A 24,509-nucleotide genomic window follows, 5' to 3' on the forward strand; every position below is an offset into this window, starting at 1 on the left:
CAAAAAAAATTATAAAAAGAATAAATTAAAAGAAATTAATAATCGAAACAAAATAATGTTTTGTAATATATAATAATCTCATAATATAATATTTATTTTATATAAGTATTATATATTAAAAACTATATGTACTAATTTATAATAATTCAATAAAAAGAATTACTTCGACAAAAAGAAACTAAAAATAAAATTAACTAAAATAAATTAATAATAATAAAAAAAAACAATATTTAGTATATGAATAAACTAATAAATTAAAAGTAATAATCCAATGAAAAATAATTAAAAAAAGGAATTACAAAAAGTAACTAAAATAAATTAATAGTCCAATAATATAATATTTATAATGATATAAATATTATTTATTAAAAACTATAGTATGGATATATAATAGTTCAATAAAAAAGATTTACTCCAACAAAAAAAATTAAATGAAATCAACTAAAATAAATTAATAATCCAATAAAAGTATATTTATTAATATATAATATTATATATTAAAAATAATATATATTAATATATAATACTTCAATAAAATAAAAAAGAATGTATGCAAAAATGATCCTTATAGTATGCTAAAAGATAAAACTGCGAAAATGGTCCCTGGAGGTAAAATTGTCATTTTAAGGAAGTTAACAGCCAACTAACGGATGAGGGACCAAAACCACAAGAACACTTGTTGAAAAGGACCATATCTGCAACTTTTCAAACGTTTGGACCGTAACCACATAAAATGAGAAACCACAGGGACCATTTTTGCAGTTTTATCTATTTTATTTTATTTTTCTTCGTTTTTTAGAGATTATAATGAGTTGTGAATAGCATATACAAAGTATATATAGCTTACCAAGACCAAAATCACGAATTATAATTTCATTTTGAGCATCACAAAATGTTTATTTTTAAATGCACAAAATGTTTATGGTAATAGCTGTAAATATGCATTTCCAAGTCCTAGCCTCCATGCTCTCGAAAACCAAAGCCTTGATGATATAAAGTTTGCATTAGTGAAAAAAAAATAGAATACATGGTAGTTTATTTTTATTATTCTGTAAGTAGTTTGTTGTTTTACTCAATAAATATACGTACATTGTAATTTCTGCAAAAAATATTAGTATGTTGACATTTCGGTTAATAAATATAAGTATGTTGCTATATAAATGAACACATAACAGGGAAATTTATGACACTACGATGTTAAACTCAAATAGACTATTGAAAATAATTATAACAAAGAGCTAGCAGCAAATTGAGCAATCTTTTTCTTTAGGTGATGATATTTGCAGTTTCCGGTGTTCATAAAATAACAACATGCTGTTTCCCCAGGTTGGTCGAGCAGATTAGTAGAACCAGAGGAATAGGACTATTCAATGTTGCCTAGGCCACCATAGATGCTGCCCGGGCCACCATAGATGCTGCCCGAACTTACGGAGGTCAAACTTCCCTGACCAAAACCCAAAACCAAAAAAACACCATATCAGACACAATATTTTAACTCAATAAAAAATAAATTACAATTTACTTTCTTTTAGACATCATACTTTTCATAACCCACAAACAAAAACCCAAAATTTACATCAATTAACCTTACAATGTAAGTGCTCCAACCTTGTGTGGGCCTAATCCTTTAGAATGAGGAAGAACAATTGGTAAATAAGTTTAAGGAGTCTGTAAAAGAGGATCAGAAACATATGTTTAGGGGCGGAGCTTCAACGTTTGATTTGGGGGGGAGGGGGAGAAAATATAATATGTATAAAAATTGGTAAGTAGGGGGCCAAAACAAAATTTTATATTTTTTCGCCTAAAATGTATAAAATGAAACTATAAGCACTATTTATAAACAAAAAATTAAGAGGGGGGGGGGGGGGAAGGCCCCCCTTGGCCTTATAAGGCTCCGCAAATGCATATGTTGCCCTAGGTAATGACTATGTAGAACCACCATTGATCCATTGATATATAAGAGGTGGTAGTTGTGATAAATATGGCAATTGAATGTTAAATACATCCATTGATGGTTGTGGATGATGAAAATTTCATGTCACCACAAGTTTACAAGATCCAGTTAGAATGAAATGTGCACAAGCTTTTTCTACCTAATTAAGTGTTTATAAGTTAGTTTAAACTATCATTTTAAAGAAAAATCAAAATTGAAAATCAAGAGTAGTAAATAGCAACTTGTCTCATAGGTAACCCAACCATGTTTAACACCACTAGTCCAACACCTCTCCTATCACGATGATGATTGTATTTGCAGGTTGATCCATATTTGCAAGTACCCCTCCTTAGAAAATACTGGAAAAAAGGATGTGAAATTACTTAATTATCCCTAACTATCATCGTCAACATGATGGAAAAGAGACTTACCACACAGTCTGGTTCTCCAACGCTTTCTGGAGGCTCGCCTCCAAGTTGAAGTTGATTGGCCTGATTAAGAATCAAATTTCAAACATGAAGAGCAAAAGTCGTTTTATTCCGATTGAGAAAAATAAAAGGTTTTTTTTTATTACCTGTCCAATGTAGGTTGGATGATTAAACCTAAGAATGTTTGCATTGTCACACGAGCCGGTTCTTAAATAAAATATACAATCGGGTTCACCTGGATGATCTGGGTAGGGCATCGAACCCGACATGGTAGTTCCATCTTCTTTCCCATCTGTTTGAATTCTCAATCGCCTTACAGCTTCTATGATTTGAAGAATTTTATTAAAAAAATCAGACACACTTTGTAGCAATTAAACCCCAGGATTCAAACAGTTCGTGATCGGAAAAAGATGGGCGAGGGAGATAAAGTAATCAAAATTATCGTACAAAAATGTGAACCGGGAGATAAGGAAAAACAAACAGAGAAGAATTATGAAAATGGAAATAAAACAAATAAAATTAAATTGTAACAGAGTAACATCATATATATATATATATATATATATATATATATATATATATATATATATATATATATATATATATATATATATATATATGGGAAAAGTGAATATACCCTTAAGGGTATATAAGCTTAGGTACCCAAACTCACCATATTACATCGTTTTATATCATATATACACATTGTAATTGTCCAATGTTCTTCTAATTCAACTTTTAACTTGATTTAATTCTAAGATTTTTATAAATTTTACATTTATCTTTCTTTTATATAATTTTCATTTTTAACTATAATTTATATAGCCTAGTAGGTGTTCGGCATAAATATGTGATGTAAAAGGAAGATAATAGTGAAATTTTGAAAATCATGGAAGTAAATCAAGTTATGGGTCGAAGTTTAAGGACATTATAATGATTATATCAAAGAAAACGACTTATTATGGTGAGTTTGGGTACCTAAGCTTATATACCCTTAAGGGTATATTCACTTTTCCCTACGTGTGTATATATATATATATATATATATATATATATATATATATATATATATATATATATATATATATATATATATATATATATATATATATATATATAGAAACTAATGAATATAGCATTCAAAGCATGATTGCGTTCTTCAAAACTAAAGAATTGATTTGAAAGTGTAAATTACTCAGAATCATGGCTTGTCCCTATATTTTCATTTACATCTTCTTGTTGTTTGGATTTGTATAAATTTTTGTCTAATATAGCCCTTATTGAAAAAGCAAGGAGATCAACAACGTCGATTTCTTGGATAAATATTAAGTGTTGATAAACAATTCTAACGTAAATGAGCGGATTGGAATGAAATTGGTTAGATCTTTGCAAATAAACAATTCAAACGTCAAAAATTCTCGGTGAGTAAATATTAATTGCTGTGTTTACCAGAATGGAGTTGATTTCTTGGATATATATTGGCCTCTCACGACGTGAGAATGATAGATTCACGTTGTGAGCTATGGCAAGTGTGACAACCTAAAATTTATCCCGTCACAGTAAACCCTATTCCGTTAATAAAACTCGTTCTTATAAATTGTTCCGTTAACCATATGGATTAGGTTAATTAAACTGGGACTTCTAATATAACTTCATGAGTGTCCAAATGCAATAGAAACACATGAAAAGCCCTTGATATTCTTTTTTTAAAAGTTTCTAATTCACAGCCCCGTCGAGTTACGACCACCTAATCGGGTACGACCAAAAGCCCCGTTCAACGTCAGTATCGGGTAGATTTCCAGCGAGCCACAAACTTAAACCCTATATAAGGGTGAGTGAACCTCATTTACACCCTTTCCACACACACTCTCTCTCTCTACAAGTTGCTTTCAATCCAAAAATGCCCATTTCGAGCTCCAAAATCGTAAGTAATCTATCCTAGCTTGTTGTTTAGCTTGTTTTACATGCAAACTCATGTTTAAATCATCCAAAAGCCTCAAAGTTAAGAGTTTATGGCCATAGAACAACCCCAAAACGCAAAACACTCATAATGGGGTTTTGAAGCCCTAAAACCCTTCCAAATCACTTCTAGTGCTTAGCTATGACCTGGGGACTTGAATGTATGAGCTTAGAACACCAAAACATTGTCTTTTAAGGAGTAAACATGAGTTTACGGCCCAAGAACACTCTTGGACCGTAAACCCCTCTTCATGGGCCGTGAACTCCATTTAAGGTGTTAAATTTTCCCTTAAACACGTCCTATGGCTTGGGTTAATGTCTAGAATCAACCACCATCGAAGTAGGTACCTTAAACATCAAAGAAACCATGCCCTCATCGAGTTTACAGCCGTAAACCCCAAAGGAAATGGTCCTTGGGCCGTAAACTCAATAAGATGGTCATATGATGCCTCTAACAACCCCTTATGACTAGTAAAATTGACTAGAAACAAGTATGCTTAAACTAGAACCATCAAAACACAAAAGGAAGGGACAAGTAAGAGTTTACGGCCGTAGACTCTATGTTTACAGCCGTAAACTCCCATAAGTGGTGCATTTGAGGACCTAACCATTTCCTATGCCCTAGAATTAAACCTAGCCTAATTCCACAAGTGTTGTAAGACCTTTAAGCATCGAAGAACACACCACCCATGAGTTTACGTCCATAAACTCATGGGGATATGGTCTTTGGGCCGAAATGTCCATAAAGAGTTTACTCTTGAGGAGTAAACTCCCTAACTAGGCCATACACTCCCTTATTGCAACCCAGTAGCCTCCTAGCACTTGACCAAAGTGTTTTCCACACACTAGGATCCTTATACGTGTTTAATTAGTATTATAATCACTAATTGTATGTAAAAATATGTCTTCATATGTTACTAGGTCATTAAGTGTGTTCAAGCCTTCACTTGACACCGAGCACTCGACCGACACTACCATCCGATCCACTCGCCACAGTTGAGTTCATACCCCTAAATTAACCTTTGAAATGATTTTAACTGCTTTTATAGTGGGGGGGGGGGGGGGGGGGAGAATACAAGTTGAACTGTAAAGTTATTAGATAAATTTCATGTGATTTATAACTGTATAGCAAATTAGACTTTTGCATGTTAAACTGTTTTATCCAGATTAAGATTTTCAAATCATGTTTTCGAATATTGTTAAAGTATGAATATCCCTTTTTAGATCATTAGGGGTTATCCAAAGTTTTCCAAAGTTCGTTTACTAAAGAGACATCCAGTCGTAATGTCTTATTAAAGGTTTTCCAAAGGTCTTTCGTCACCTAAACTGTTTTATAAAAACCCTTTTCAGAGCTGTTTATAAAAGGTTTTTCAAATGATTTCCAAAGGTTTTCAAAGCTTGTTTTACAAAATGACATCAAGTCGTAAATTACTTAAGTGTAAAGGTTTTACTAAAGTTTTCTTCTATGCTTTTATTTCAATAAATTCATTCCTATATTTGTATAATTATATAAATAATGTTTAAAGGGCTTAGGAAGGCTAGTTCGCCCTATTTCCTTTTCCTCTTTAGGATGTGGTCTGGTGGGTATCGGATATCCGTCCGAAGGTTGTTTAAACATTAATTATATATCATGTATACATATGTGGACATAAAAGCTCTCTCTCTCTCTCTCTCAGTCAGTTCATCGCCTTTGGGTATTAAAGGCATCTTTCTATTATTCATGTTTTTGGAACCCTAGTAACTATTATACGAATAATTAGGAGATTCTATATCTCTCTCTATCTCTCTCTATCTCTCCCTCTATCTCTATCTCTATCTCTCTCTCTCTGTATCTCTTCCTCTATCTCTATCTCTCACTATATATCTCCCTCTATCTCTCACTCTATATCTCTCTCTATCTATCTATCTATCTATCTATCTATCTCTCTCTCTCTCTATTTCTCTCTCTATCTCTCTTTTTTACTTTAGAAAGTGACACACTATTTCCCTCTACGACGCCTCATAGCGCCATCGCCATGTAACCAGAGCCTCCGGGAAGGGGAGCGAACATCATGTGTATAGATCTATACGGGACTGACACTCCCACACCCAGATTACTAGCTACAGTCCGCGCCAGTAAGGCCCATGGGTGATATAATGCCACTACATCTATGCGTTACCTGGAAGGTCATTGGATACTCTATTATCGATCAGCATGGTTACATACGAGTTCACATTCACTTCTTGTCTTAGACTTTGCTAGCTGTGTCGTTCATTCGATACTGTCTTGAGTCTATGTATCCTTGTGTTAGACTGAGCCAGGCGTATCATTCATACGATACTTTCCTGGAGTCTATGTTTTCTTTTGTATTAGTCAGTAGTGTTATTGCTAGGGTATATATTATTTTTCCCTGGTATTTTTACTTGTGACTTCCTCATTATTCCTTTAAAGTCAATACTGTATTTTGGAAATGATTGTATGCTTGGGGAAAATTACTCCTTAAAACATAAACCCTTCAGGTCTTGGTAGAAGACTTCTTTTATTTAGAAAATATAGGATTTTCTGGAAAGAACACTAATACACCGTAGATTCTAGATTACTAATTTTCATAAAGTCATTCTGAATAAAATGTGTAATTATACTAATGAAACTAAATACTTATGAAATCACCGGCATTTTAAAAATGCTGATACTCGCTTTCAAAATAACTTGTATTCTCAAGTCATCGATAGACAGGTACATCCCGGGAGCTTTTGCGAAGACAGCCTAGTACCAAGCTGCATCTTGTTATGTTATGTATTTACTTTGATAATGCTATGAAATGGAACCTACGTAAAATTATTACTATTAATGCAATGGTTGGTGTACTTTGATTACTATACTGCATATGTTGTGATATTTGACATGAAGTCATCCACCCCAGAATGTTTCCACCGTTTCGGTTTTGCGGTGTGACAGATTGGTATCAGAGCAATGTTTATAGTGAGCTCAGTATATCAATTCATAAAAGATATACAACCTATAAACACATAGGGATAAAAAAACGATGACCAATAATTATACTTTAAAATATAACCATATTTTACCAAAGTATAAGAACATCCAGAATCTAAACACTCGAACAAAATTATCACAAGACAAAAAATATAAAATTCTTTGGATGTTGACCATTACCGTCAATCCTGGGAAGTTTTGTAATCGTAAGCTGGAATAAATGTAATCTGATCAACTACATTTATTCGAGATGCGACCAACGTGTGCTTGGGAGTGATGGTGGTGTTGCAACGAATCTGAAACTTACCAAACAGGAATTCTAGAGCCAAACATAAAGTTTAAAAATACTATGGGAGTATTTTGGAATAATAAAAGACTCACATTAATCCCAGAATTATATTCAGAAGTTAAGAGCCAATCAAGTAATTAAAATACCATAGGGGTATTTTAGGACTCGTAGATAACCTTGTGTGAAAAATTAAAAAGATCCCTTATTGATATACCTATGATTGCAGAGGGTATACTTCCAAGATTTTGCATAGTAAGGATCCCATAGGCTAAGAATGTGTGGTTTCACTCTACTTCCTTTCCTCGTTGGGATGTGGATATAGAGTAGTATCACATATTCGAAGGCCTATCGGATCTAAGCTATATATAATTTGTGTACCTTATGTAATTGTAGCAGGACTCGATATGGATCACCCAGTCAAATGTTTTAATAATCTCTTAGGATTCATTAGACATTTCTATTCTCACACGAACCCTGTAGAAAACCTTATCCACTTCAGTGTTCGATAGAAGAGTTGATACATACCCAATATAAGTTCATTGAGAAGATTTCCAGTTCAGAAATAAATGAACTAGGATGCGACTATTGAAACCACCAAGTACCTATACCTTTTAGGGACATCGGTGGGAAATTCGCCTGAACTTTCGAGATTTCCAGTCATCCATCATGAAGGGATGACACTCAGAGTCAGAATCGGAAGTAAGACGGAGTGGAAATTCAATATATCTACATGAGAGGAGAACCCTAGGTAACTATCCGAAGGAAGCCAACACCGATCCCAGTCAAGGATAAGAGGTAAACAGAGGGAGCCAATACATGGAACCCGAGAAGTGTCTTTTCCTCGTTGTTGTCATGCTAATACACCCATAAAATAATACAACTTAGTGAGTTAGTGATTACACTAACACTATGTTCTAGGCAAATCGCCTTTCCCCGTCGCAAATAATACGATTAGATTGAATCCCAAAACCTCGATTGAGAGTGTTTAGCCATAAGTCTTCATGATCCTTTTTTCCCGTGATCTTCGTTCCGAACTGTCCTCAAATCTTTCCAAAACCAGAGAGAGAATCTCTCCAATATAAAGATAAATTAGTAGGAATGACCCCCATCTTATGGCTTTCCGATACTCTTACTCCTACCTTGAAACCCGGACTACATCATAGGGATGTAGGTCGAAACTCAGATAACCAATATCCAAGGCACTGGAAAAATTATTTCCTATTATAGGAAAGATAGATACGTCCAGGGTTAACCACCATCTCTCATCAGCTTGTGTTCCTTTTCATGTAGGAAAAACCATGCCTCTGAAGAAATGTAACCAATCCGCTGACAAGAAACCAACTCTCCTATTCGATGAAGCTACGTTCCAAGTGTTGGGTTATGAGCATTCTAACACTCCTTTGTGTACATGCAACCCTAAATACCTTGGATCGATGTTTTCTCTATTATACATGCAAATAAGAACTTTCCAAGGTATTATCCTAATCTAGCATACAAAACTATCAATATAACAAGATAGAATACATACCTCTTTGATGTAGAATGTCTTCATGAAGCTTGAGTGCCTAGTGCCCCAAGTGTGACACCTCAAATGGTTCACACAACACCAAATACACTTGTAATAACTTGAGAGAAATCTACACTTCATGAAATCGGCTAGCCCTTTCTTACTCTCTCTAGTAGCCGATTTTGGTCAAGAATAAGATGCTTATATAGTTAGGGTTACACCATGTAAACCCTAATTAACATGGCCTTTCATTTCCATGATCCATGGGTACAAAAACACCATGGAGCATCATATGGGTTTTAGCCCAACTAGAGAATCCATGGAGTATTAGCCTACTATATAAGTATGGATGATTTGTACAATCAACCCATATATTTAATTAGTCTTCTTTTGATCACTTAATTAATCCTAGATTAATTCTTGATCAATACTAATTAAATAATCTTATTATTCTTATTATTAATATACTAGAACTTATAATATATTAATAACCATAAGTGCCTTATTTCTCTCATTATAGTCTATCCAAATGCATGATGCCATGCAACCCAAATGGACCATGCCGGGTCGGGTTAAGTCTTACCAATTATAGTTATGGACTTAGACATTAATCCAACAATCTCCCACTTGGATAAGTCTAAAACTAATATTGCGTATGACTTCAGGAACCGACTGGCAATCGTAGCTCTCAAAAGCTTCTATCGAACTCTGACCTTGTAGACGAACTCTGACCTTTGTCAGTGACTTGTCCATTAGATAAGGGATCATATATTCCTCCATTCTAGATATCATATGGACTGAGACATGGGTTATAATCATTCTCTCTGTCCATTTGTTGTTTCCCTATTTCCGATTTATGATGACTGACTAATTGAACAAATCAAATCAGTCCTGGCCCGGCCGAGCACTTGCATTTGTCATCATCAAATCATCGAGGGGCCCACAGATATCGCTTTTATCCCGAAGGTAAAAGGAATCGATAAACTTCAACTCATATGGTTCGTTCTACTACTTGTTGAATCATACACAAAGGCACGTTTTATAGCACTGAGTTACCGAATGCGTTTTCGTGCAATCAATGTACAACCAACTCATAGTAACAACTCATATCTCTAGGTTTGAAGAATATAAGATATTATCGTCTGATGATCACTTGTGATAAAATCCATGAAGTGATTCCAATGAGCGCGGGTTGGATCCAATACTCAGAACTTATGAGCACTCATGAGTGTTGTAGCCCTTTGTCCAACACCTTAGACCTCTACAAGCCAACCCATGATAGTCTTAATTCATATCTACTTCCAACATATGACCGACTGTGGATAGTTTGAATAACTTAGTCATTCCGGAAGAATAACCTAGTTTATTCGGGAAGTCAAAACATGCGAAGTGAAACACAATAATAATTGAATCCAATATGGTATCAAAACCTATGAACATAAATAAAACACCTTTTATTTATCACCATATGATTACACTTTATTCATTGTATACTGTTTCAGCTATCAACTTTATTCTTGAATTTAAAACAATAGTTGTCCCATGCTCCAAGCATGTACACTATGTTTTCTAAACACTAGTCATGCCATACACCAAGTATGCATACTATGTTTGTTTATGATCTTCACTTTGTGAACTATATCAATTAAACATAACTCCAATGATCCTCTTTTCACACTCCCAAATCCTTACTGCATATGCAGGAATTCCAAATTCATGCCTTTGCTGAAATTTGTTAGATTCTAAACTTATATGCATTGGTCCTCTTGTAATGATTATGCACAAAGTCATAAAGACTTGACAACAACCATTACAGAGCCTTCCAAAGGAGATCAACTCCTTGGAAACATCCTTCTTGCATTAAGTTTCCTTAATCTTACACAAATTGAAAATTCTAACTTTGAAACCTTTCCATATTCCATTTTGACTTATCACTTCTGAACAAGAGTTGCCTCCTTACAGATTATGTCAATATGGCCCTTCCAGAATTATCACTACACTTCCAACTGTCCTTGAGCAACCAATCTTTGGTAAGCCTTAGATTGTCCTCGACAATTGTTTAATCCTTTTAGTCAGATCCGGTTCTAAACCTTTTCCCTTCTTGATGCCCCTGGCATTTGGAAAATTTTAGAATGGATTAATATAGCACGTGTAATCGATCCTATATCCGAAGCATATGGGACACGATTCATGATGTCTCACATAAAGACTAAACCAGTCTTTTGCTATAACATTTCCATTTCTATTTTCCAAGTTCTCATAATTCAGATTATGAAAAGGGATGCCGTAATCATAATCGAATTTAAGAACGCAAATAATGGACCCATATACAGAATTTCCTTATGTTGAGCTATTCCAACATGAAATTCATATATATATATATATATATATATATATATATATATATATATATATATATATATATATATCCTTGACTAAATGATTAAAGCCTCATGATCTAAGCTTATAAATTTGAGATGAAGTATAGTTTCGTCTCCCTTAATTATAGCAAAACAACTTTTCCCAATTGAAACCTTTTGTTTTCTATAATTAACATTGCTAACTTGCAATACTTATCATAATTATCATGCTCCCACTAACATGATGATTATTAACATAACACTTATGCTCCCACTAGCTTTGACATGTATTCAGAAATCAGCTGACTTTCTTACCAAAATTCAGATTTCTGATACTAGATTGTTTTGATAAGACTTTATCAAAATCATACACCTTCCCTTAGATAGCACACTTGTGTGTCTAAACAATTATGAAGAGGGATGCTGTAATCATAATGGTTAGACCTTTTTTCCACTTCTCACAAGTCCAGGTTAGTGTGCTGGTAAACCACATACGCTCCACTAACGAATTTGAGAATGCAAATATCACAATTGCTATCTAGCTAAAATCTACCTAGTGAAAGTGTTTCCTCACCATCATTTTCATGAATCGGAGAGAAACCTTATGACACTTAGATTTTTAATGGTGTATGTGTTCTTATCCATGTGAATTGTCAAAACAATAGTCACAAGACAAGGATAATGACAAATCCAAACTCATATGGACTGAACTCAATCTTAACTTCTTGCCACCTAGCAGCTTAAGGGCCTGTCATTGCTTCCAAGTTGTTGTGCAACAAATTGAGAACTCTAAGAACTCATATGCAAAGCCAACTTTAACTGGAATGGGCACATAATATGTCAACACGATAGGTTATAAACCTCAAGTCGTGTGCTAGACAAGAACTTCAGGTTCTATTCTTGATTAGTTCTTGAGACTTTCAAGACCTTTAAGACTCCCACTGTCCTCTTGACATATAAGAATCTCTTTTCAAATATTCAAGAGATAGTGTAGATTCTAATCAAGACAAACACTTCTCACTATTGGATTTAGTTGGTATTTGTTTTATCCAAAACATCACAACTTACCAATTTCAATTGTACAAGAGTAGGATACTTTTACTCTTACATTTGACAAGTGTTTTAAACCTTCTTTAAGACATGTCACTCAAGTTACAATTTTAGAGTATAACTCTAAGAATTGTTTTTGGAACGAAGTACGACTCATATTCTTGATTTAACAATTTTAACAATTCAAGATTCCTCTTCTTAGTCATAAGAATGCACTAAGATTCCTTTAGAGAAATAATTGTGCTATGGTTTCTTAATCATTATGATGATCATAAAAACTGATACGAAAGTACTCTCCCATCTTTTCAGATTTGAGAAACTTCTATCCTTCTACCTAATTTGATTCTTCTTATTCGCTATGCCTTACATTGGAACCTTTTTCCAATGACTCAGAATTACACTTAAGCTTGTAAGTATAATCATATTTACGGAACATTAGTAAATTATGATGAATAATCTTATTGATCTTTTGTGGTGGACTTGACCAGTGTACAAGAATGTGTACTCCATCCCTTAGTCCTTTACTTAACTCACACATCCATGTGAACAAATAATTAGTCTTAATTTTCCAATACTTGAAAGTTCTTATTCATCATGCTATACAAATTGCATGCTTCCAAGTTCCGGTCCAATTGAGACTTGGGTGATGAGAATCTTTCGTTATTTAGTAAATTTATACTTTACCACAAATGAAGGAATCAATTTCATATTTCCACTCTTGCTATTAATGGAATCATATAAGCAACAATTTTTCCTCAAATGCCATTGTAAGGATATTTTAAAATAAAATTAAAAATTTTCTTTTATTTTAAAACTATACGGAAAAACTTATCCTTACAATCTATATGAAAACTTGTTGTTATCTATTCCTAAGCAATATCTCATAACTCCTAAGAAGTAGCTCAAGAATCCGATCTTCAAACTACGCGATAGAAATCCATTTATGCAATCAGATTCAACATATTCTTTCTTTAAGTTTCTTCACTTTTCTTTGATTTTTAAAACATTACCATGTGACCCAGTCACATCATGTATCAGGAATCTCATAACAGAAATTTAACAGAGTTAGATAGTGGACTTTACCTGAAGTAGAGTCAAGCTTATTGACTTTAACCTCCTTAGGTAAATTTGGCAGCTTCGCAACCAATGCCCCTTCCTTTGGCAATATAAACATATGGACCCTTTGATAATGGTACACGGGACTATCACAGAATTAGCTTTTCTCTTTACCATTTGTTCAACCGAGTTGACTATGGCCGATCCCTTTCCATTGGGAAGAGAATGCTTTTCTGGATTTCCTGTGTCACTATTGTCAATGTCCATCAAGTTTCAAGGAAGTTGATCTTAACAAATATATAAGATCATTAAGGGTCTTGTCATAGTCTATTTCATAGGTGTTCCAAAAGAACTCACTATGTGACTTAGAAAGTAGTTGAACCACCAACTTTCTCAAGACTTTGACACCCTTCTCTCCCGACTTGTCAATATGTGACTACATCTCCAAGATGTGATCACACCTAGACCTTGCCTTGCCAATAGGGCTTGAGTGACTTTGAACTAGTGGGTTAGGGAGAATAATTTGAGGAGGTGAAAGAAGTATGATTTCCAAGGGACATCATCTTCATTTAGGAAAGCTTGTTTCAAGAGATTTGGAATATCATAAATGTCTAAACCAGACATGTTTTGGGAGATATTCAAGATAGTTGATCTAAAGTCCTTAATATGACACCCAATCTGAAATATTAAGGCTAGGACCCAACAAACTATTTTATAACTTAGAAGAGGGATGCCATAATCCAAGCTATAAAATATTTGAAGGTAGGTGAATGGCGATTCACCAATTTCCACCATGAAAAACAAAATAGAAATTAGGTTTTAATTGGTTTTGAAACTCCTAGATCTTTGAGATTCACTGAACTGTTCAATGGCATGTTTCAATCTCGAGTGTGCCCTTCAGGTTTTATGACTGGGATGTCGAGGATCACAAAACAAGGTGCGAAGTAACCATGCAAATTACTTGGTACCCTTAAATGTTTACCCCTCAATCGATGTGCCGGTTAACCACACACGCTCCATCGATACTATGATAAATGTTAAGTTACCCTTTGCCTACCTTGTTAAATACGAGTTAGTGTGCCAGTTAACCACACACGCTCCACTAACCGACTTAAACAAAGTGAAAAGTGTAATTTCATGGATTAGCACCTTATTCACATTTTCCTAAGTAACTAAGATTGGGTATTATTAAGAGTTTAGTTACTTAGTATTTATCATTAATACTTTTAATGAAGGGAGAATTATAGTCCTGTCAAACCCGTTCAGCTAATGACCCTCAACTAGTCAAGCAAGCAGTGGGTGAGAGTGGACACCCATTAAGTTGCCATTTTATAGGCAACAACCTTATACCCACCTTATAGACCGACTTCGTGAATGAGGCGTACTAGCAGTAAGACTGACTTTACTCTTATACATATATATATATATATATATATATATATATTATTAACTTATAATAATAAAGTATAAGGGTTGAATTTTCACTCTTAAAATTCTAAGGGCTAACTTGGAATTAAAGTATTCATAAGAGAAAACTTTACAAATTCCAAAACTTGAGGGCAAGTTTTGAAACTATTCAAAACTAATTAATTCCATAACTTATGTGTTTAAAGTAGTTTTAATCCGAAAACTCTTCAAGTTCCATAACTTGAGGACAAGTTATGGAAGACTTTAAACTAATAAAAGAATTAACTTTTCTTTATTTTATAACTTATGGAATTAATTAAGGTTACACTTTTTATTTATTTATTATTTAATGAAGAGACTCTTGGTGCTCCATAACTTGAGGACAAGTTATGGAGTCATAAAACCATTTAATTAGAACTAGACTCTTCTTTTTGTAACCTTTGCCAACTTTTATGAGTTTTATGAAACTTAAATGTGACTTTTCATATAAGTTGAGGACAAGTTACAAAAACACATTTTAGAATCAACTCTTAGATTAATTTGGATTGAAAACAACTATTTCACTCAACTTTTCTATTAATCTAACCAACTCATAAGAACAAGATAATTCAAATCAAACATTTTCATGTAATTAGTCTAAACCTTAAACTAATACAAAACATGAATCTATTGACAATTATCTTTGAAATTGGATTAGCATGAACATTACCACATCAAAAACAAGTTTATAAGTTCAAAAACAACTTAGGGTAATGTTCCTAGTCCATTTCTAGCCAAAAACCTCGAAAATATGTTGTATGGGGCTCCTACTCGGCGAGTGCATGAACCTACTCGGCGAGTAGGATGATTTTACTCATGGACTCGGCGAGTCCAGTGCCCAGAAAGCCAGAAAATCGCATTTTTCAGCAATTTGCATCAAGTATAATAGAAAACAAGCCTAGGCTCTGATACCACTATTGGGTTATGAGCATCCTAACACTCCTAAGTGTACATGCAACCCTAAATACCTTGGATCTATGTTTTCTCTAGTATACATGCAAATAAGAACTTTCCAAGGTATTATCTTAATCTAGCATACAAAACTATCAATATAACAAGATAGAATACATACCTCTTTGATGTAGAATGTCTTCATGAAGCTTGAGTGCCTAGTGCCCCAAGTGTGACACCTCAAATGGTTCACACAACACCAAATACACTTGGAATAACTTGAGAGAAATCTACACTTCATGAAATTGGCTAGCCCTATCTTACTCTCTCTAGTAGCCGATTTTGGTCAAGAATAAGATGCTTATATAGTTAGGGTTACACCATGTAAACCCTAATTGACATGGCCTTTCATTTCCATGATCCATGGGTACAAAAACACCATGGATCATCCATGGAGCATCATATGGGTTTTAGCCCAACTAGATAATCCATGGAGCATTAGCCCACTATATAAGTATGGATGATTTGTACAATCAACCCATATATTTAATTAGTCTTCTTTTGATCACTTAAGTAATCCTAGATTAATTCTTGATCAATACTAATTAAATAATCTTATTATTCTTATTATTAATATACTGGAGATTATAATATATTAATAACCATAAGTGCCTTATTTCTCTCATTATAGTCTATCAAAATGCATGATGCCATGCAACCCAAATGGACCATGCTGGGTCAGGTCAAGTCTTACCAATTATAGTTATGGACTTAGAAATTAATCCAACACCAAGTTGCAGTCTCGGCAGCCATAGCAACTGTCATGGCTCATATGAATGCTAACAACACCAGTGTTAGCAGGAGCCCTATCAAGATTTCCGATCTTAACAATGGACAGCAGCAACCAATACCTGCGTACCCAGCCACCCAAGAACCCCAACCAAAGCCACTGAAGAGAAAGCTCAAGAATGAGGAACGAAGTACCTCGACTCAAGGACCTTCCGAAGGACAACGAGCTGAGACAGTCAATACCCCTACCAACCCTTCCATCCCGACACCTGGAAGACCATACCTAAGAAGCCTCCCCCACTGCAGCAAGTGTAACTACCATCATCATGGTACCCGGTGAGGACTCTTTTGTGTTAGGTGCAACATGAAGGGGCATGTCGACCAATTCTGTAGAACCCCGGTTGAGTTCATTACATCAACCACAAATGTGGCAACCAGTCCAGTATGCCACCTATGTGGTGAGATTGGACACTTCAAGAAGGATTGCCCAACTGAAGGAAACGACAACGGCATAGGAGTAGTATAACCCGAATGCCTAGGGAGAAGTATCAAGGAAGCCGGTAGAAATTTTGGTACGTCTCTTAATCCTAAATAACTAACCGAAAACATGAAATAACTAATTATGATTGTAATTACTCTCTCGTTAAGGCGAAAGTCGTAACACTATTGTAAGATTTAAAAATTTCATCAGGTAAAGCTATAATGGCTCGATATACACGTTAAAGCCATGTATAATTAAGAAGGATAGACCTCGAGTGAGTGATGCTGCCTTATTTCCCGTTCCTCGTTTGGTTGTGGATTTAGGGAGGAGTCACTCAGTCAACAGTCCTTCCCACCTTAATTATACATGACTAGTGTATGCTAGGCGATTATAGAAAGGCCTCGTGAGAATCCATTCATGACAAGTACATTATTCCGAAACATCAGAACCCTCTATAGTTTCGCATCGACTCTATCGGTCCAAGTCTCCGCGACAGTAATACACAGGACGAAACCCAAGATGCCAAGAACCTGTGTGCCCGTTCAGCACATAGCTCTATGGACCCTCATTCTATATCATGTCGATGTATGCTAACTTCGACGCCTCTATTAATCATGGTTCGACGTAGTACAACCATGTGTAAATTCCTAGTGTTGTGTAAAAAGAACTTTCACTGTAGCCATTTCGGCAAATACGGGTTCTTCCGAACCTAATAATAAAACCTAATGCGATCCATCAGTCATCTCTCTTATCTAAAACCTCCCGAAATACCCCTGAGTAAGGTATCGCGAGCTTTTAACCAACCCTTTCATAGATAGATAGAACCTGAAGCGAAAAGGCACTGCAGGCATTCCAAAAGACGATAACCACCCGAAACCTACTCCGTAGACCCCCAGGAAGAGCCTTAGCACCTCACAATCAGGTTCGTGAATCAAGAGGAAAGAACTCAGGGGATTGACTACTATTAACTGAGTATATGCGTAAGAATGGTATATAATTTAGATCAAAAAGATTTAAGATGTGTGCTTCCTCCTTACTCCCTGTTCCTCGTTGGGTTGTGGGTCTGGGGTAGAGTTGCACAACTGAACATCCCATCGATCTCAATTATATACGACTTGGATACACCAAGTATTAGTGGTTAAGCCAAGTATAAGCTCCACTACGAACTGTATAATACGACCCTTCATCCTATCCCATAGAATATGAACTAGAGTCAAGGGAACCACTGCGGGTTGAGCTACTAAAATGACCACAAATCCGAAATTGTTGTCATCCCGGTTAAGCCAACATAGTAGCTAACACCCTAAGTTGGAAAAAGTAAATCAAGTCGTAAGAGTCAAGGACATTGACTACGACCATCCATTCACGCTTAATCCCACGATTTAAGCATCTCAGTAGATATCTTGGAAACCTGGAAGCTGCGATAAGTTAAACCCCGAGAAGAATGGATGAGGAAATTAGAAGTTCCGGGTAATGGAACCCTATACTTTCTAGACTAAATCTAAATCGAGGAAACTCAGGAACACCGGAAGAGTAGTTGCAGAAGATGCACGCACCACTAAGGACTTCGTCCACCCCATTACTGACGAGTAGTGCCTAGGACACTCTGCCTCCGCACATGGAAGAAGTCACCGTCACCCTATAGACGATAGACTGCATTCTCCGAAGTAAATACTAGAATGTCAAGAACCACAGGATAACCTCCGTAGCCAAGAATACTTGAATAAAGCCCGAAAGTAGATTGCATTAAGCCTTATAACCCATATCCTGGAGAGATTATAGACTCAACACCGGTCTAAGTGTTAGTCGATGGGTTACACAAGAAAACGCGCTTTCTGCAATTGGAATGAACTGACACCTTAGAGAATAGGGCATGTCCTAGAGATTCATTGGACTACTAGGTGTTCCAAGGATACTATCTCGCACAGAAATAGTAGAAACACCTCCCGAGATAGACCAACACTTCAGAAAATCTCTAAGGACTGAGTTAGCCCTAAGTAGAGATTGATATTCATGAAACAACAAAGCAAGTAAGAGTATGATTCTTTCCTGTTAGGAATCATATTGTGAAAGTGTCAACTAGACGTTGATGTAAAGTTTCCATTAGAAACATCTCAAGAATCAGAAGTGCAGGTTCATTTTACACTAGGTTGAGATAGACACCCTGCAGAAAATAGATACCCGTAGACATCCAATTCATCCGATGATCTAGAAAACCTCTAAAAGCCAATCAGTAGGAAACTCAAATCCAAGGATGACTCGAGCCTTCTATGAACCAACCCGAAGAACCACACCGCCAGTATGAGTGGACATCTGGAACTTCAAAATGATGGTCACGCCAGTAATGATCTCGCCATAGAAGTATGTTATGCTCTAAATATTGAAAAGCTCTATCTTTCTGAGAGCTTAGGACCATTTTAGATTCTTTACAAAAATAGGTCCAACCCTCACCAGACCATGACTACTTTCGAAATTCCATAAGTTTCACCCCAAGTCAGTCCACATCCTAGACTTGAAAAAGTGCTTGACCGACGTAACTCTCTAAATCCCACTAATCTTGGTAGAAATCATTGGGAACCCTAACTTCGTAAAGAAACCTATAGGAATCGCGATCTGAGCGATCAACTGAATGAAACGAAATCCGCATCCCGTTAAGTGAAGGTTGTTGGAACGCCAAGCGAAGGTTGAAGTTCACTTGGAAGCACGAAGACCAACCGAATATGAAGTACCCTCATCTCTCTACCCAATTGTTGATGCCTACTACCTTGCCAAAACCCTAATTTCGGGATGAAATTCCCTCTAACGGGGGGATAATGTGATAACCTGAAAATTATCCCGTCACAGTAAACCCTTTTCCGTTAATAAAACTCATTCTTATAAATTGTTCCGTTAACCATATGTATTAGGTTAATTAAATTAGGACTTCTATTATAACTTCATGAGTGTCCAAATGCATTAGAAACACGTGAAAAGCCCTCGATATTCTTTTTTTAAAAGTTTCTAATTCATGTCCCCGTCGAGTTACGACCACCCAATCGGGTACGACCAAAAGCCCCATTCAACATCAGTATCGGGTAGATTTCCAGCGAGCCACAAACTCAAACCCTATATAAGGGTGAGTGAACCTCATTTACACCCTTTCCACTCTCTCTCTATACAAGTTGCTTTCAATCCAAAAAACGCCCAGTTCGAGCTCCAAAATCGTAAGTAATCTATCCTAGCTTGTTATACATGCAAATTTGTGTTTAAATCATCCAAAAGCCTCAAGGTTAAGAGTTTACGTCCATAGAACAACCCCAAACCGCAAACACTCAAAAATGGGGTTTTGAAGCCCCAAAACCCTTCCAAATCACTTTTAGTGCTTAGCTATGACTTGGGGACTTGCATGTATGAGCTTAGAATACCAAAACCTTGTCTTTTGAGGAGTAGACATGAGTTTACAGCCCAAGAACACTCTTGGACCGTAAACCCCTATTCATGGGCCGTGAACACCATTTAAGGTGTTAAATTTACCCTTAATCACCTCATATGGCTTGGGTTAATGTCTAGATTCAACCACCATCGAAGTAGGAACCTTAAACATCAAAGAAACCATGCCCTCATAGATTTTATAGTTGTAAACTCCATAAGATGGTCATATGATGCCTCTAATACCCCCTTATGACTTGTAATATTGACTTGAAACAAGTATGGTTAAACTAGAACCATCAAAACACAAAAGGAAGGGACAAGTAAGAGTTTATGGCCGTAAACTCTATGATTACAACCATAAAATCCCATAAGTGGTCCATTTGAGGACTTAACCACTTCCTATGCCCTAGAATAAAACCTAGCCTAATTCCACAAGTGTTGTAAGACCTTTAAGCATCCAAGAACACATCACCCATGAGTTTACAGCCGTAAACTCATGGGGATATGGTCTTTGGGCCGAAATCTCCATAAAGAGTTTACTCTTTATGGAGGCTATTGGGTTGCAATAAGGGAGTGTATGGCCTAGTTAGGGAGTTTACTCTTCAAGAGTAAACTCCCTAACTAGGCCATACACTCCCTTATTGCAACTCAATAACCTCCTAGCACTTGACCAAAGTGTTTTCCGCACATTTGGATGCTTATACGTGTTTAATTAGTATTATAATCACTAATTGTATGTAAAAATATGTATTCATATGTTACTTGGTCATTAAGTGTGTTTAAGTCCTCACTTGACACCTAGCACTCGACCAACACTTCCATCCGATCCACTCGCCACAGGTGAGTTCATACCCCTGAATTAACCTTTTAAATGATTTTACCTGCTTTTATAGGGGGGAATACAAGTTCAAATGTACAGTTATTAGATAAATTGCATGTGATTAATAACTGTATAGAAAATTAGACTTTTGCATGTTAAATTGTTTTATCCAGATTAAGATTTTCAAATCATGTTTTCGAATCTCGTTAAATTATGAATATCCCTTTTTAGATCATTAAAGGTTATCCAAAATTTTCCAAAGTTCATTTACTAAAGAGACATTCGGTCGTAATGTCTTATTAAAGGTTTTCCAAAGGTCTTTCTTCACTTAAAGTGTTTTATAAAAACCCTTTTCAGAGTTGTTTATGAAAGGTTTTTCAAATGATTTCCAAAGGTTTTCAAAGCTTTTTTTTTACAAAATGACATCAAGTCGTAAATATCTTAAGTGTAAAGGTTTTACTAAAGTTTTCTTCTATGCTTTTATTTCATTAAATGCATGCCTATATTTGTATAATTATATAAATAATGTTTAAAGGACTTAGGAAGGCTAGTTCACCCTATTTCCTTTTCCTCGTTTGGATGTGGACTCGTGGGTATCAGATATCCATCCGAAGGTCGTTTAAACATTAATTATATATCATTTATACATATGTGGACATAGAATCTCTCTCTCTCTCTCAGCCAGTTCATCGCCTTTGGGTATTAAAGGCATCTTTCTATTATTCATGTTTCTGGAACCCTAGTAACTATTATAGGAATAGTTAGGAGACTCTATATCTCTTTATATGTCTCTCTCTCTCTCTCTCTATCTCTCCCTCTATCTCTATCACTATCTCTATCTCCATCTCTTCCTCTATCTCTATCTCTATCTCTCACTCTATCTCTCCCTCTATCTCTCACTCTATATCTCTCTCTATTGCTCTCTCTATTTCTCTCTCTATCTCTCTCTTTTACTTTAGAATGTGACACACTATTTCCCTCTACGATGCCTCATAGCGCCATCACCGTGTAACTAGAGTCTCCGAGAAGGAGAGCAAACATCATGTGTATAGATCTATACGGGACTGACACTCCCACACCCAGACTACTAGCTACAGTCAGCGCCAGTAAGACCCATGGGTGACATAATGCCACTACCTCTACGCGTGACTTGGAAGGTCATTGGATACTCTATTGTCGATCAGCATGGTTACATACGAGTTCACATTCACTTCTCGTTTTAGGCTTTGCTAGTTGTCTCGTTCATTCGATACTGTCTGGAGTCTGTGTTTCCTTCTGTTAGACTGAGCCAGGTGTATCATTCATACGATACTTTCCTGGAGTCTATGTTTTCTTTTGTATTAGTTAGCAGTATTACTGCTAAGGTATATATTATTTTTCCCTGGTATTTTTACTTGTGACTTCCTCATTATTCCTTTAAAGTCAATACTGTATTTTGGAAATGATAGTATTTTTGGGGAAAATTACTCCTTAAAACGTAAACATGTCGGGTCTTGGTAGAAGACTTCTTTTATTTATAAAATATAGGATTTTGTGGAAAGAACATTAATACACCGTAGATTCTAGATTACTAATTTTCATAAAGTCATTCTATATAAAATGTGTAATTATACTAATGACACTAAATACTTATGAACTCACTGGCATTATAAAAATGTTGATACTCGCTTTCAAAATAACTTGTATTCTCAGGTCATTGATAGACAGGTACATCCCGGGAGCTTTTGCGAAGACAACCTAGTACCAAGCTGCATCTTGTTATGTTATGTATTTACTTTGATAATGTTATGAAATGTAACCTATGTAAAATTATTACTATTAATGCAATGGTTGTTGTACTTTGATTACTATACTGCATATGTTGTGATATTTGACATGACGTGATCCAGCCCAGAACGTTTCCGCCGTTTCGGTTTTGGGGTGTGACAGCAAGAGTCATCCCGTAGCTTCAATGCATTTTTTCTAGCCTCAAATAGTGTCCTGCAGAGTCCTCCCATCGTGAGAAAACCTTGCTGATGTCGTGAGCTTTTGGGTTATTGTTCCGTAGACTTCTAGCTTCGAAATGTGGCATTTTGACTCCTCATGTTGTGAGTTTTGATGCTCACATCATGAGTCCAGTCAGATTAGGGTTTCTGACACGTGTCGTGCTCTCAGACAACTGTAACTTCGGAAGGTCATAACTTTTGCATATGAACTCCGTTTTTAACTTTCTTTATATCCATGCGTAGTTAATTCTGAGTACTACAACGTTATTTTAGATTCCAATAGCTAATTCTAAGTCTATTTTAAAATTTTCTTATTATAGAGATTTATAGTGTTAGGGTTTATCATAACTTCTTCACGCGAAGTCAGATTTAGACGTTCTCTATAACTTTGTAATCGTATGGACTTATACTTTGAGTTGTATCATAAATTATTTATGAAAGTTCATACTTGTATTAGAATTTATAGTATGTTTATCACATTACTAGTTTAACAAAATCACATTACATGATTGGCATAATCCCATGTGATTGTTATTGACCTAATTTTAATGGGTGTTACATATATATATATATATATATATATATATATATATATATATATATATATATATATATATATATATATATATATATATATATATATAAGTGTGTGTGTGTGTTTAAATAATATAAATTTTAATAAACATTCTTAAACAGATTATGACAGAATACATTCATATAAATAAATTCTAAAAAATACAATACATAACACACTTAAATTGGGCTATATACCAATAACTCCTTATAGAATATGCAACATAATACACATAAATTATGATAGAATACAGTACACGCATTACACGTTAAAACGATTGAAGCCATAAGTGATTTCCTTATTGTTAAAAGAATTATCAAAAAAGATAACACAACCCTCTTGTTTTTCTAGCACCATTAACAAAGCTACTGATATATTAGGCTCTACACTGATCTCCTTTAATAACTCATGCTCCTTAGCAAAACACGTATCTACATGAACCACTACTAATCAGAATCTGAATAGGGCTAAGACATATAAATAAAACTCACCAAAAAAATTTGATTAGAACCCAATAATTGAAAAAACAAAGGCTTTAAACTAGAGAGAAATTGTA

The 24,509-nt window shown here is 35.2% G+C and overlaps 1 pseudogene; it reads right to left on the reverse strand.

The window, feature by feature from the left end:
- Positions 1-1,925: 1,925 nt before the first annotated feature.
- Positions 1,926-24,509, reverse strand: part of LOC145007190 (zinc finger CCCH domain-containing protein 26-like) — a 42,616-nt pseudogene continuing 20,032 nt past the window's right edge.

The sequence above is a fragment of the Lactuca saligna genome, chromosome 7 (genome assembly GCF_052625555.1).
Source record: "Lactuca saligna cultivar CGN05327 chromosome 7, ASM5262555v1, whole genome shotgun sequence".
Classification (NCBI taxonomy): Eukaryota; Viridiplantae; Streptophyta; class Magnoliopsida; order Asterales; family Asteraceae; genus Lactuca; species Lactuca saligna.